This window comes from Triticum aestivum, chromosome 3D (assembly GCF_018294505.1).
Source record: "Triticum aestivum cultivar Chinese Spring chromosome 3D, IWGSC CS RefSeq v2.1, whole genome shotgun sequence".
Lineage (NCBI taxonomy): Eukaryota > Viridiplantae > Streptophyta > Magnoliopsida > Poales > Poaceae > Triticum > Triticum aestivum.
In genome coordinates this window covers 155,314,939-155,331,559 of record NC_057802.1, presented here as the reverse complement: position 1 = coordinate 155,331,559, position 16,621 = coordinate 155,314,939, and the positions used below count along the sequence as shown (strand labels likewise).

Sequence of the window (16,621 nt, the reverse complement as noted above, 5' to 3'; positions counted from 1 at the left end):
TTCAGCCTTGGCAAGGGCTCCGAGTTGGAGGAAAGTATAGTTACCTCTTCAATCACCGGGTTACTCGCTCCGGTATCCTCCTGCTGATCATCAGTGTCAATAAGGTGGTTAAAAACAAACAAAAAAACAAAAGAAGAGCCTAAAGAATCAAGGGCTACCTCTGACTCGGAGGTGTCGTCCAGGTGAAGCAGGTCTGAGGCGCTAGGCTTACTCCCCTTCTTGCGGGGAGCGGCTCTCCTGGCGGCTTTTTTAACCTTCCTGGCTTTTTTAGAAGCCTCATGGTCATACCTGACCTTCCAGAACTTATCATTAGCCTGAAAAATACAACAAAGGTTTCTTGAAGTTAGGACAAAAATTGTTAAAATGGAAAGTAAGGTGTTCAGATCAGTAGCTTACCGCCGGAGCCGGGTTAGCTTTGCAGAAGGGACTTAAGCCTGTCCTCCCGCAATCTGCTAAGCTCTCGTTCAGAAGGGACTTGGTCATGTCATCAACGACGTCCTCGGGTAAGTCGTTGGGGCTGTGCCGAAGAGGATCATCCTTCCGGCCCGTGTAATCACACATTAAGCCGGGGCGGCGGCTTAGAGGAATCACCCGCCAAGCAATCCAGACCCGGACCAGATCAACGCTGTTAAGGCCGTTCCCCAGAAGAGCTTTGATTTTGTTGATGGTGGGGATAAGTGGTTGATGCTCAGCTTGAGATAATTTGTCTGGCAGGGGGTGATTTGACTCCAGACGCAGGGCGCGAAAGCCGGGCAGAGGGTTCTCATCAGCCGGAGAAGTATCCTGGCAGTAGAACCATGTCTGGTTCCAATCATTTGGGTGGCTTGGCGGCTCAGCATAAGGAAAGAGACAATCTCCCGTCGTTGAATTGAGATTCCACCAAGTTCCAAGCTAGGCCCGTTGGCGCATTCATTCTGGCGGTTCAGGTAAAATAACTCCCTAAAGAGTAGCAGGCTGGGTTCTTCTCCAAGGTATACCTCACAGAACACTTGAAAGTTACAAATGTTCGACACGGAATTGGGTCCAATGTCTTGAGGTCGCAGATCGAAAAAGTTCAGAACATCTCTGAAGAATTTTGAGCCAGGAGGAGCAAAGCCCCGGCTCATGTGGTCAGCAAATATAACAACATCTCCGTCTTTTGGTTGAGGTCTCTCTTCAGACGGGTCAGGCGCACGGTAGGACATGACCTCCTTTTTATGCAGGTAACCCGTTTTTACGAAGTCATCTAAGGTGCTTTCAGTAACGTTGGACCTAACCCAGTTGCACGTAATGGGCGCCTTGGGAGCCTTGGGCGGCATTGTGGAAAATGGAAGCCTATGACAAAGGAAAATTTCTGGTTCAAATTTAAGCCGGAGAAAGATTTCAGTTCAGTACTCAGGACGGCGGTTTACGAAGGGGCCTAATGATATATGACTAATTGTGTCAGGTTATTTAAGCCGCCATGGGTATTATAAGCAATTTAAGTTATTTAACTCTATTATGAGTAAGCCGGAAATTTCACAAAGCATGGCTTCTTTTAAGCCGGCGATATGAGCCGCCATGGCTCACAGATGCAGTTTTTGTCTAAGTGTTGCATAAACAAGTTTCACAGATTGCAGGGATTATTTTGGATCAAACGATCGTCCAAAAAGGAAAAATTTCTAGACCTAAAAAGCTGATACAGAGAAGTTCATAAGCTCTAAATGAGGTCTTTTTGCGAACAAAAGGGATCTACTAGCATAAAAATGGGTGAGAAACTACTACCGCAGGGAGTCTGTACCGTTTTGGATCAAAAGGAACCTCGGTGGCGGAACTGTGAAGAAATCGCGATGAACTACGAAGAACACAGAGAACTTGCGAGCCCTAATGCGGATCTAAGGTACGGCACGGCGAGGACTTACTGGTGCTGATGAGCAGCAGAGGTGCGCCGCAGGTTTCTGGTCAAGACAGGTTGATGCAGCGGCCTTGGTCGGTGAAGACGAGGTACGCGGCGGCGGCGGCGGAGCTCGGGCTCTGGGGCGTCAGAGGAGGAAGACGATGGATCGAGAAGAGTGACGAAGGCTTATGGGCCGGGCCTATTTATAAGGGGTGGCTGGTAAATGGGCGCGAGAAACGAGGAGGCTGAAGACATGATTATCTTGCCGCAGAAACGCCTCGATTCTCGGGATGGTCATTAAGATAAGATCCGTTGGGATATGACAGAATAAAAAATGAATTTAATGGAAGATGACATCATGGCGGGTTACCAAGAATCCAGAAGATGACGTCACGGCGGGTTATAACCTTCGCAGAAGCAGAAGCCAGAAGATTTTTCTTAAAGGTATTGAACATTGACATGAACCGGTTCAAATCAATCTGGGGCCTAATGTTGAGGATATAACCATTAGAGTCACCCGCCCAGGAGGAGCCAAGTTACGTCATAATGATCATCACATCAAGCCCAGTACCAAGCTTTAGGATGACGGTTCAGTAGTGGGCTTCAGACCCGGAGGCGGCTCAAGGCCCGTAGTGATAAACCGCCGTTATGGCTAGGCTTGTAGTGTAAGGCAAGAATAGTTAAGAGTCCGAGCCGGACACTGTTAGAAGCCGGCTGGGACTCTGAGAGCCGTTGGGCGTCAACCTCTCTATTTAAAGGGACGACGTGGCGGCGGTTCAGGACAAGAAAGATCAGATCGATAGCCAAGCAGAGCGGTTTAGCTCCTGGTCATCGAAACCCTAAGTAATACCACCTCAACTGGACGTAGGCTTTTACCTTCACTGTAAGGGGCCGAACCATTATAATCCTCGTATCCTTTGTCCCGTTTAACCCCTTTAAGCTTCCTAGCTGCGATGGCTCCATGACTAAGTCCTTGCACGAGGACATCTGCCGTGACAATTCCACGACAGTCAGGTAGTTCTGCTTCCGATGCCGGAGGAGCAAGGTGGGATAGAAGGGTAGTTTCTGAGTTCGAGATGTCTGAGCTTGGAGGTTCCGCTTCTCTAATGTGATAATAAAGCAACAAGCAACGCCGCTCCCGTGCGCTCATCCCTTGCTTGTTCTTGAGCGCTAGTCATTCATCCCTAGCTGGGTTCTTGGGATATCTTGATTCTCTTTATGATGATGTAAGGGTCGGCAACAATGAATAAGGAATCGATCGGAAGTTCGCGCCAATCGATCTTCTGTAGGAGTAGGAGGTAGCGCGAATCCCCTCTTTCTTCGTTTAGAAGAGTGCTGGACCTCCACAACGTCAAACCATAGAACACAGCTCCTTTCGGTCGAACCCTAGGAAAGACGACTTTACCTTTTTCGTAGATAGTCTGAGTTCGAGCTACTGTAGTCTCCCCCGTTGACCTTCTTTTTTAGATAGAATCCTCAATGAGTGGAAAGGACTCCCAGACTTGCTCCACAGTACTATACCATACAGAGCCGCGCCCTTGTGATATGATAAGAAGAAAAGGGGCCAGGCTGCCCTCTTTTCTTTTCCGCACCAAGCCTTCTTGTAAAATCGGGTGTATAGCTCAGTTGGTAGAGCATTGGGCTTTTAACCTAATCGTCGCATGTTCAAGTCCTGCTATACCCAAAACAAAAAAACCACTCTTGTATTCGTAAGGATGCATAGTAGCCTTCAAAGAGCACTCTTTGGCCTTGAGAAAAGCCCCTTTCTCATCAACATCTCGACTTCGCTCGTTGTTTGAGGTAACTATAAAGGAGATCAGATCTGTCCCAGGAATCGAAGGATACAGAAATATGGAATCGAGCACAGATTATAGGGAACAAGCAAACAGAACAGGTTGGATCCCATCTTTAACTGCACAGAGCAGCAGCAGCCTACTATTGATTGATGATCTTACCTTCCTGAGAGTCGAGGAACAGCAGATGAGATAGCCGAAAGGGGGGACCCCGGGTAATAGGTTTCCTTTTCCGGTTTAGGCTTGAGAGAAATCAGGAACTGAACTGAGCACTCCACAAGTATGGATTGGATTGTTTCATTCTGATACCAACTTTCATGCTAGAAGATAAGGTTTCCATACTGGGAAAGGGGGAAAGGAAATAGGATCCCCTCTCTTCTCTACAGGAATGAACTTCTCCTCACCGACCACTGGCACTATACTTAGGTTAGGCGCAATAGGTGACTTAGGTTGGGTTGTCTGGATCAATCCTACAACGAATAGCTCTCTTTCCTTTTAATGGAACACTCACTAGATTCTGCTAAATAAGGATAACTGCAAAGATAAGCCGGGTCATCCGAAAATCCAGGAAATATTTCCTTGATTTTCTGCATGGCATATTTCCTATCATTTCACAACCTACTTTTTTTCTTAGTTCGATACTATAGCACCTTCTCTTCATGGGGAGATGTTTATATACCATCTAAATTCATTCATTCATTCATTACTTACTTGCTCTTCTTTCCCAGTGATCGGAATAGGGATTTCCATGGATTGTAGGCCCTCGATTGTAATGATGGTATCAATGAAAGATGAAATAACATGATACTATTTAAAGCAATGGTTGATAGAGCGAGGTCTAACCTTGATTGGGTAGACCGAGAAGCAAACCACTAAGCAACTGGACTGCAGCCCCGAGAAAACAAGTAGTTCGGAAAAGCAAGTTAGGAATACGGTGGCGATGCAGCAACGATACGCATTCCCGCAAGGGGTAGTGAAAAGCCATTAGGGGGAAGAGATAGGTTTCTTATTCTAAGCCAAATTACTATACCATAAGGAGATTACCATTATGAGGTGACACTTGAGAGGGCACTTTAAAGTGATTGAACCCACTTTCCATGTTAGTTTAAGCAACAATATCGCTAGGGACCAAAGTAGTGAAAACGGCAGCTCCATTTTCCAAAACTTTCTGTCTCATAAGACTGTGAAACCACACAATTTGACATTCCCCTTGGGAAATAGGGAAAAACAGGCCTCGGATTCCGATAACTTATGTCTCGCCTAGTGGAAAAGTACACAATTGACTAAGAAGATTGGAAGGTGGTACGAAAATACTCATCGGGTCTTTCGTTCCGGCAGTCATGATATAGCTTCTAGCTTTGACCGCTCTTAAGGTGCCCGCACTCTTGGCTTGAATCGCCGACTTGTGTTTCGGTTTAACCGAAAAGAAGAATCCTATCATTTCACTACTCGACAGAGGCTCCTCATTCATCCATCGGATAGGACGCCCCATCTATGGACCAAGAGAACGAGATATTGACTTTTTTTACATCTGTAACTACATTCTCACATTTCCTTTTTGATCTCATGACTTTTTATGCGATCGGAAAACGAATGAAATCAGAAAGATAGGCGGACGACTTGACCATAAGGTCGGATGTTTCCGTGAGCAGTAAGCAGCGGATCTCCCCTTTTTGGGGGAAAGCTAGTGGCCCTTTTGGCGTGTTAATTCTTTCGACGGGGCGGCCTTCTTCGTTCGGTAGATCCGGTCGAGGTGGTTTTCGTTTACCAGCGCGTAGGTGGTCTAAGTTCCTATGACCGAGTCTTTCTGGCCCCTGTGAACATATTTTCTTAATGTATTAAAGAGGGCCTCTCTAACCGGTGAAAAGTGGTAGGTGTCCACTAACGGCTATTCCTGGCTCGGCTCCGATAACGCAATTCCGGGAGGAGTCGGTAGTTGGGCACTGGATCCCTTCGGACCTGGAGAACGTGTGACACTGGGTCGGGGTTTGGTGAACCAACAGGTCGCTCCTTTAGTTGAAGTATCGGGCCCCTTTTTCGTTGCCTAGGTTACACCTTCGGAATACCCCAGACGGGGATTTCGCTCTATTCCCCCCAATCTTCACTTTACGCCACGCCGACTCGCCGTCGTGGAATTAGACCAAGGGTCGAAGACCCATACCATAGGACCCCGTCTCCTGTATCTTATCTTTCGCGCGTAGGAGATCGAGACACAGCCTTAGGGCTATGGGGAAAGTGGATCGATTGCCCTAGAATTACAACTACATAGAGGGTCTCTACAAGTCGATAAATAAGTTCCAAAAAATTGATCGGTAGTAGTCCGGTCGCACCTGAACAATAATATTCCAGAGGGAAATGCACCTAAGATCAAATATTTTGAGTCGGCTTCCGTGGAAAATTCAGACTTTCTTTTTGATGCTGCGATCACATAAAAACATAAACTTTGAAGCTCAATAGCTAAATACATGGCAATTAAATCATGAGCCAGGATCATTAAGAGCATACTGCGAGTAGGAAGTGGAATTAATACAATGAATTCAGAAGCATCAAACCTCTCTTTTTCGAAAAAATCGAAACACATCGAAATGGTACCGGCCGTACTTAATAATAGAAGGATTTGGCAGAAATATGTAAAATTGTCCCTCCTAAAAAAATTATTCAAGAATAAATGGGCAATAGTTAGGAGAGGTGCGCCAGCGGCGAGCAGAAGCAAGGTTATTAGATACCGAAGGAAAGCCCGGCCAAAACCACACGTGCAAGTTTCCCTGCATGTGGCTCGTCCGTGATAACTTCTTCGGATTTGCGTGAACTAGCGGACCGATCACTAAGTGGTTAGTACCTCCAGCATGAGCGAACCTTTTCATAACTGGTTAGGAATGGGCGCCACTATCCCAGCCCGGATCCAGCCAGGTTCTATTGATCATGTCCCCTTCCCAACAGTTGTATCTTGTCTTGGGGCGTCTTTCTTTGGCTTTACTATCAAGCCAGACGCAGCGCCCTTTCGCATTATCATCTACCGCCCTTTCTCTCCTCCTGTCCCTTCACGCATGAAGATCGTCGTATGTATGTTCGACTTCGGTTGCCGGTGCAATAGAATTGGCGGGAGTATATTATGGCAGGATCAGTCACCTGGGCAAACCAAAACCCTCTTCCAAGAAGAATTGTGCTATGCCCCCCCCCCCCGATATCCCTATAGAGCGAAAGAGCTGCCTGGGGATCCCTAGGTTGCAGCACGTCCGGTCGTTAACTCCTCGCTAGCTGCCACCGTTTCTAGGACCGACCGACGCCTCACCTGCATGCACAGGTACCTACGTAGTGTAGTGTCGGTCGCACATTCATAATAGCGTTCGGACTCATGTGCCTTCCTGAACCAGGGGAGTTCCCTTGCTCCTGCTGCGTACGATTAGCCGGCCTTGTTGCGGCAAAAGGATTAGGACATCCCCCCATGCTAAGGTTCCCTGCGGTCCGGCCGCATTAGGTTAGGGAGCTAGGCGATAATAGCTCCTCCGCTCCCAAGCGCGCTGCCCTCCTAGGCACGCAACACTAAGTAATCCAAGCCAACCCACATTACTAACTAACGGTGGATAATCATCTTTCTAAGAGGTACTAAATACAACTCCATGAATGAGCAAAATGAAGGTTGCGTTAATGATAAAGATCTCTGGGGAAACCGCTAAAAAAAGATTGAACATGTGGTTCCGAGTTTCGATAACTTCTTCTACTTTCATTTCCTCCGTCTTCCAAATTGCAGAGTTAATTCAAAAGCCTAGGTGTTATTACTGAGCTGCTGCTCTTTTTTCTCTAATTCCCTTCTCAGATCCTCCGACTACTCCTCCTTATCCTACTCACTCGAAGTTTCGTTGGTCATTTATTGTTTTTTTAGCCTCTTTGACAAAGTTAGTAAGAAGAAAAACCTCGATCTTCAGTACACTTCACACCCACACAATCTCTATTTGAAACTAACACTCCATTTCTAGATAGCGAGCGATCGCTCAGCAATGAGACCACGCCGGACGAAGTACCTATCCCCGGGGACCACGCTTTTTTACTTGTTTCCTTTTTTTCTTTCTATACGAAATTCAGACGATTTCGTTTGTGTTCATGTTGATGATTTCAGATGTGAATGAGGCCTGACGGTCTTAATTCCTAATGCTACTCCTACTGCTATTGCTATTGTTACTGCTTTTGGGAATTGGCATCTTTCTTCATAGGGGCCTAGCCAAGGAAAGCTTTCCCATTAAATGAATGTGCTTGCGTACTCTTCGATTCCTGCGGGAAGTGTGGGACTAATTGAATTTCATTCTTGTCTACTGAGAGAATTATTCTTCCTTACAGCTTGCATTCGATGCATCCACCGTACTAAGAGCTCCTTCTTGAAGAACCGATTCTGTAACAACCCCAAAGGCGAATCTATCTAAATAAACCTAAAACTCCCATTATGATTTGAGATTGCCTTGCCGTTGCGCCCCTTGCCTTTCTTACTGGATTTCCAGTTGATGGGGAAGGCTTGGCAAAGAAGCTTGTGTTGGAAGAGAAGTGGAAAACTAAGCTGTTCGGGCTTAACTTAAACCTGATTGCCCTAGTAGGAGTCAGAATAAGGTTGAGGCTTGAAGACAAGCAACTGACATCTCGGATCTTGCCATTGCCAGGAGCATGGATGCCCAGAATGCCCTTAGTCTATGTCTGTCTATATAGGCTTTAAGGAAAAAGGCAAGTAAGCCGTAAGCCACAAATCAAGGCTTTTAAGGACCTTCGACAACTTATAAATAAGCTAATAACAGATGTTTTGCGTCTTTCGAGATGCGAAGAGAAGTAAGAAGGTTTACTATTGGGATAACGAAGATATGACCATATTTCAGATCGATTTTCAACAGACGAGATCGGATAGTAGAATAGAGAGAAGGATTTGCTGCTTCCTTAAAATGATAGAGAGTCAGGAGAGGGTCTATGTTAATAGAGCTCTTTAGATAGGGAGAGGAAAGACGTAACTAGACCGCAGAAAGAATAGAATCTTTTACCGCTACATCCGCTGGAGAAGAAAACTCAGCAAAGGAGATTCCTATCCTTTCTCTAGTTGAAGACTAATCTGGATATTCCCGAAGATGTTTGACTTCGAGTTCTTGGAGTGACAGCTTTCTTTGTAAACAAGGGTCCCTTACTCTATTACTTTTCCACTTCATTGAGCTGAAAGAAGTGACAGAAGAAAGCTACGGGCATATACCCCTGCCCCGGGGGAACAGGTGCCACCTCAACAGCTATATTCTAAATCGTTAAGCCTCGCAACCCTTTCCTTTGTATCGGACCTTTCCCGCTTTCCTTACTTTCCTTCCTCACTCAAACTTCAAAAAGTCCTTCCATGAATCTAGGGAAGGAAAACCACCTCTGACTTCACCAAGTCTCCCTTTCTTTGGTCGAAGGCTTCAGGTCGAGATCCTTTTTCCTATCTATTGAAGATGCAAAGAGAGATGCTTCTTCCTCTTCAAGTTGGAAGTGCAAGAAGAAATGCGGTAAATAGGAGTTCCATCTACCACGCACTCGCCCCACACTCCAGCTAACTTCAGCATCCATACTCAGCTAGGAGGAAGGTGCCGGGGACACTATGAACACACATGTACTTGGTTGACTTCACGTCCCGTCTCACAACCGGGTAAGATCAAATAAACAAACAGCTTGCTTGCCCAATCCCTATTGAGAGGATTTCTTGAGCTTGAACTTCCTTTTGTAGCTCTGCTCACAAGGACTTCTTTTCATCCGCAATGAAGCTTATACCACCACTTGGTCAGTAAAGCCTGATTCAAAAAAAGATCAATCACCCCCTTCCCTACTTCAATGGAAAAGGGGGAATCGCCCTTTCACAGCCGCCCCTCCACCAAATTTATACCTATCCTTTCGCCTAAGATGATCACGAACGAAGACAGAGAATTGCGTAGATAGGAGGAGGAAACGAACCAACCCGAAAAAACAAACAAAAGGGAATGAGAGAAATGATCGGAACGATTGAGGAAAGAAAGAGAATGGCGGCCCCTTCCCTTTCGCCCAGGGGGCATCATCGTCGGGGACAGGCTTCGAGGGTTCTTCCATATCTAGATATAGAGATAGATGATGATAGAGATCTAGATCTTTCTATAGATAGATCCTTTGAGAAATTTCTATCGATCCGCTTTCAAGATCTATGAACAAGAGAGATCCAATAAATCTCCATGTAAAAAAAGAGATGAATAGATAGGGCTGAGCCGATAGCAGGACTGGGTACGATGATGTGGCGAGAGAGGGAAAAAACCCTTCGGGATGGATCGGGAAAAGTGACCTCCGGCTTCCTTCCCTTCGCATAGCTCAGGTGACTCCCTTCCCCCTTTTTTCCCAGAATGAATTAGCCCGACACGACGAATCCTGCCCTCCTGTCTTTCTTTCTCATTGAATGAACCACTGCTTGGGACGCCCCTATGCCTATGAATTCAATGATTTAAGGGCCCCGGGAGGAAACTTCGGAAAGAAAGCCTACTGGTTGGTCTGGTTGTCCCCCGGCGGTGCCCGGGCGGGCCTCGGTTCAATCTTGTCAATTCTACCTAGACATGGCTCAAAATGAAGGGGTAAGGCCAAGTGTTCTTAAAACAAAACTCGAAGTGCACACTTCGGAGCACGGTCTTCCGTTAGGTCCTTTACGGACGACGAAAGCCCCTTGGCTATACTCTACTCTTCGCCTCCGGCTGTTCTGTTCTTTTCTTTTGGCTCGGCGGAGCTGAGCTGGGTTCCATTACACTCTGTAGGAAATGCATAGACAGTCCACGCAGCAAACCGAGGCCCTGCGTGCGCCGTACGTACCGCCTATGAATAATAGGTAGCCCCACCCCAGGCAGAGTTTGTGAGTCGTGTAATAGGCGACCATTTCGCGCGGTTGGGGGGGGCACTTGAATAAGCCGCCGGCACCCGGCTGCGTCTTTACCCCTATCCAATTTTTGGGCCAATTCCCCCTTCGTACTACCAAAAAATGAGATTCTTGCCGAATCCGAGTTTGCTGCCCCAACCATTACAAAACTAATACCTATTATGTTTAGTACTTTAGGTGCTTCTCTAGCGTATAATGTAAATCTCGTAGCGGATCAATTCCAATGAGCCTTTCAAACTAGTACTTTTTGTAATCGACTCTATAGCTTCTTCAATAAACGCTGGTTCTTCGATCAAGTTTTGAATAACTTTCTAGTCAGATCGTTCCTGCGTTTCAGATATTCAGTCTCATTCGAAGCTTTAGACAAGGGTGCTATTGAGATATTGGGCCCTTATGGTATCTCGTACACATTCCGACGATTGGCCGAGCGAATAAGTCAACTTCAAAGTGGATATGTTGTGCGAAGAGTGCGTTATGAACCGTGGCCGCCTACCTGCTTTGGTTGGTGGGGGCGGCTCCTCCGTTGTGGGTAAACAGGAAACCCGACTCTACGAACCCGAGGAAAGGCTGCACAGCTTCTGTAGGAGCGTTAAGACCGGAGCTTTTTGTAGTGCTAGTAGGAATGCAAGTGAATGAATCCAATCCCATCCCCTTTAAAATCGGCGAGGTAATACCTTATTGAAGTAGGGCACGCTACGGCAACACAGGACTGACGGGGTGGGGGCTTGTTGTCTACTTGGTGAGCCTTCACTGCCCCCTTCTATAACTTCCCTTCTTTCATCCGTCCACGAGGCGGTCAAAAGAAAGAGAGAAAGGGGCGGCTATAACGCAGGAGTCGTGGCAGTTGTATGCCACAAGGTCCCTATAGACAAGGGGACAAGTGAATCATCGCTTTTGGGCGCAGGCAGCCCTCTACCATCCATCCCATTGCATTCCTCTCGTAGAGTACTGTACCGTCTCAGACCAGATACATCTATGGAAAGAAATGATTTCATAGAAAATCTTCATTTCTCTTTTTTTTATCCCCATGCATTCCGTTATTCCCGTAACTATGGATTGATTGTCCCTACCTAACTAAATGGTAGTGGTCTAGGGAGCGCAATTGCTAGAGCATGGGAGAATGAAGAGTAATGATTTAAGCAAGAGCAGCCGGACGGACTACTATAGTCAGTCTAGTGACTACTATAGTCTTTTCTTTCTTTGTAGTTAAGTAATAATGTTTGGTATAGCAGCCTTTCCGAGCGAGTCTCTGGGATCTCCTGTAAACCGCCATGATGTGGTAAAGGGAGGATATTAGGGGAAGCAGTGAGTGGAGATTCCCCTGCCGAGATCCGGATGAGGGGAGACCCTCACGTCCGGTTCGGAGGGCGGGGATATCCCGACCCTACTATCATTATGCCTTTGCAATGTTACTTGGTTTAACTCCATTTGTGACCTTTTCTCGTATGTGGGACTCTCTATCTTCTTGGGTAGATTCTAGATCGTCTTTCATTTTGTTAGTGAGTAGTTTTCTTATTAATAAGTCAAGTCAAGAGTAATAAGAGAACTGTAGGAGCTTGCCAGGACGGCTTGGTAAGCAAGCTACCTGTTATGTAGGCGCCAACTCCCAGTTCTTTCTCTTCTTTCTTTTTGATTTTTTATTCTCGTTTTTTTACTAAACGTATAATCTCCTTTCCGGGGAAGGGGTAACATAGACGGAGGCACATGTAGACAGATACAGACTTTTCAATCTTTTGCCTAAGCGAAGTAGTTGATCCCTCCGAGGTAAGGGCGAATCGAGACCGAAAGCTACTAATAAAATAGCATAATCTGAACACATAACTGAACACATAGTTTAAGTAGAAACTGTTAAAGCTCCCTGGTCTCGAAATGGCCGGCTTTGGTTCAGCTCTCGGGGCCACCTTACACACTGATAAAATCGTCAGCTTCCTTCCCCACTCATCGCCCTCACTTTAAGACAAAAAATCCAATTCGATTCAAAGATCGGAATAATACCTCCAGCGGGCAAGGTCGGCTCAAGAAATGGAAGTTGTGAGATGGAAAGAAAACCACGAAAAAAGAACTGAATTAGGGATCAATCCATACGCGGCTTGCCTTCTCCCCTTCCCCATAGTAAGCCAGCCAATAGTAAGTACCCTAACTTAAGAAGTTCTCTTAGCTAGCGCATGTCCATTAATGTGACCACCGCATGCTCCTGCATGAGTTTCATGAATGGTTTGTTTTCGAATCCTATCTCTCTGGGGAAAGGTATCTTTTTTCAATTCGAACAACGGTATCCCTACCTGGCAAACTATCCTCGTTTTCGAAGTCCCTAGTTTTGTCCTCTGCTGTAGTATTCCGGTTAGTAGACGGCTTCCTTCATCGGAAATCTAGCCAGTGCTTTCCATTAGGTGTGCAACAAAGGATAGCCTTGCTTTTCTTCTGATTCTGATTCAGTCCAAAGATAGAGACAAAAGAAAGGTAATTATTGAATCGGACTTGGCTTCTTTTTCGGCATGGGCAAAGGTTTGGCAATTCCACCATTAGCAAAGGTTTAATCGGTTGACGGTATCGTTGGCGAAAGGCACCTGGTGAGAGTAGCTGCTACTGCTGTGCTACCTCCAACTATGAAGTTCAGCACATGAACAATACAGAGTACTTTGTTTCCAAAAACAATACAGAGAACAAGACCACAAGAAAACAATTTAAAAAAACTACTTTTAGGCAGCAGCATCTGGACAACGGGCTTAAAAGCTTCCAGAAAAATGATAGCACAGACAGCCGAAACAATTTTCCTAATATTTCTTTAACTTGACCTTTTTGCAGTACATCTAACAGCATATAGGGGAATGCCTTTTTTATATTACATTTGCACCAAACCAAGCTATTCTTAATACTAATTCCTTTGCATAGATACTTTCAAAAGTGCTGAGAATAGCAACAGAGAGAAAACACTGCAGAAGATATCACAATTGAATTACTAACCTGGTACTTGTTCATAGATTTTCTAGCATCTTCAATAAGCTTTGATTCTTACTCAAGTAGTTTGGTTTGTAGTGTAGTTTTTTTTTTCTTGACTCTAGTAGTGTAGTTAGCATGCCTTCCGTTCCTTGCTTGCTTATGCACTTTTGAATTAAAGACGACCTTTCAATTCATTATTGACTGGATAAAGTAGTATTAGTTAATATACGCTGATTCAGACAAATCAAAAATAAGAGACGGTCTTTTTCGATACTGTACGGTGGGACAGACCTGTAGGTAAGCACAAGCACAGCCAGCCTTCCACCTCTTTATACTTATGTTTAGCAGTGCACCTGGTCTTACTTCTTTTTAAGTTTACGCTTGTGTCCCAAGCTTGCAAGTTCGAAGAAGAGTATTGTATTGACCTGAATCAAGTTGTTTGCCTACCCGCCGTTATGTCTTAGCTAGGAATGAGCTGTGAACAAAATCGAAATAGTTATTACTTGAGTCGATAATGACTTTGTGTCGGTTTGCTATTTTCTATAAATTGGACGGGTACCATGTATTGTAACATAAGCTTTTGTATAAGAGCTAAGATGTAGTTAAGATTACACTTGATCCTCTCTCTGTTTTGTTGCTTCCTTCCATTATCTCCAACAACTGGTATCAACACTAGGAACCTTCACGGTCAGGGTTGATTTTATTAGACCACTATGAACACTTGTAATTGGTTCTTTCTACTTCAAGCATGGTTCTCTCTAGTTAGTGGAAGAGTGTACAACATAGGGATTGGTATCAGTCACACATTTAGGAAAGAAAGTGAAAGGGGAGGGCAAGAGCGGTTCGAAGGTCAATGAAATGATTAAAAACCACCAGGTCGAGTTTGCTTCTCCCTTCCTTTTGGTGTTTAGGATGTGAAGTTGATATAAGAAGAGAGGAAAGGGGAACTGCGCTAAATGGATAATTTCATCCTGGTGATGGGCTATTCCAATGGGCATGCATTTGAGATATGGGCTTTGAGCGTAGGAACGCCCACCTTTACAAGAGCTCAGTTCTAAGATTGTTTGCGCGCAGGCACCACTACTATTCTGTCTTTTCTTGTTATGCATCCGGTCCTATAAATCTTTTTTTTCTGACCGGAGGAAGATAAATAAAAACGTCATTCGCTCGCCTTGGGGGACCTAATTAGGAGCTGATTGATTTCTTTAATAGATATGAAGATGCCTTGAATGAACCCAAGCAAGCCGAAATAGAATACTATAAGTATGAAGTGGACATCTATGGTTTAATTGGAAACATCTCTTTTCTATTTAGATTTTGCCAGTGCCTCCCTTTGTGGCAAAGCGAGCGCCTTGACTAAGATAGATTGACTCTTTCATTCTTTATTTTATTTTATTCTTGTTCCAATCGTTTGAGGAAAACCCCCTTTGGCATCAATGAAACTGTGTTATATAGGAGTTCAAAAACCTCATTTCGTTTGAGAGATAGTGGAATTTCTTCTTTCAACACGTACATCGACGAGGGTGTCGATGACTTGAGTGAGGAATGGTCATGTTCTAGAGGCCGTACCTTTGGAGTAAGACCTCAACAAGGGGGTGTGCAGTTTAAATGTAAATGACGAGCATGGAGAGGCCAAGGTCATTTGTAATTAGGTGTGGCTGATGCAAGAAGACTGGCGAGCTGTCCATGGTGAGAAAAGTTGTGATGCTACTGCAGGGGGCATCCTGGTGTAGTTGAGGGCGCAGAACTTCTGTGCGGGTACAACTGGCACTTAAAAGACCTTCCGTGTAGATGAGTTCTCTTGAGTGAGACTAATCGAGTTACGAAGAAACCTTTGCGATGGTGCTGTGCAGTTGGGTTCTCTATGGAGGAACTTCGTTGTGGGGACCAAGGGGTCTTCTTAAGAAGAGTTGCTTGATGAAAAGAGTGTAGCCATGATGGCAAGTCAAGGTGGGGCCCTGTGAAGGCAAGCCTTGTGTATGTTGGCGTGATGACGAGAGAAAGGAAATGCCCTGGAACAATAGCTGTCCGTAGCACACCCTGCAATGACTTCGACCAGCGGACCAGCCTATCCAATACCCTACGCCATGACCTTAGAAGTTCGTACCCCATGATATTCAATGACACCCTTAGACATTTGATCATTCATACCTCACAGTACGCTTTCTTTCTTTTTTTGGACTTTGAATTCCAAGCGAAGGAAGCTCAGTGAAAGATAGACTGGGATTTGAAAGCAAGAAGAAAGCAATCATAGTATGCGGCACACACCGCTGACGAATGAGATTGACGTCCCAAACCAACACAGGTTCAAGACTAAGTGCAGAACCAAGAATGCCGTGGATAGAAAAGTGAGTGCTTCCTCAAGCTTCATGAAGGAAGGGTCCAAGGACCTAAGCGACAACCTCTACGAAAAAGAAAAACCTATATATAGATAGTGGTATGTGTTCGCTGACTCTAAATAGACTTGGCTCGGGGCAGAACTGAGTGGCTAGGCTAAGTTCCCTAGTCTTCTATTGGCCTACCCACCCCTACGACATGGAGGCGCTTACCCTTCTCCAACAAGCGTTCCACCACGCGGCTATTGATTACCGCTTTCCGTCTCAATCCGTTCCAGACCAAGCCCCTTCTCTGATCGGGGGAAGGTCATTCCAAAACATCAGGTCTCCCATTGATGCTGATCAAAAATAAGTTTATCCACCTAGAATATATTCTAGGTACCGAAAGATTGGATGTCATTTCTCAACACCAGGCGGGACGAGCAGCCCTATACCACGTGTAGCCACACTCTAGTGTCCTTTTCTACTTAGTTGGACAGATCACTTCAGAAAATCGTATAAAAATCAAGCAAGAAAACGGATGCGCTAACGCGGAACGGCGTTCGCACTAGTTGCTCAAAAAATCGTATAAAAATCAAGCAAGAAAAAGGTTCTGGCAGGCTGCGTGGGACTGTAAATCCTCTTTCGCTGGCTGGGCCCTTTGGACTCGAAATCCAAATGGAGTGAGTGGTTCGATTCCACTCTCAGAACGAGACTGAACGAAAGAAAATGCAAGTGAAACAAGACGAGAATCAAATTGTGGGCTTCTTTCCTAAAAGCGGTGGTTCTTTTCTTTATGGATCGGGTAGATCCATATGTTCTGAGGGGGAGA

General features: G+C 45.4%; 1 non-coding gene across 1 annotated transcript; it reads left to right on the top strand.

The window, feature by feature from the left end:
* Positions 1-3,466: 3,466 nt before the first annotated feature.
* TRNAK-UUU (transfer RNA lysine (anticodon UUU)) lies at positions 3,467-3,539 on the top strand. The gene has a single exon. It is a non-coding gene; the product is annotated as a tRNA-Lys (tRNA).
* The last annotated feature ends 13,082 nt before the right edge of the window (positions 3,540-16,621 follow it).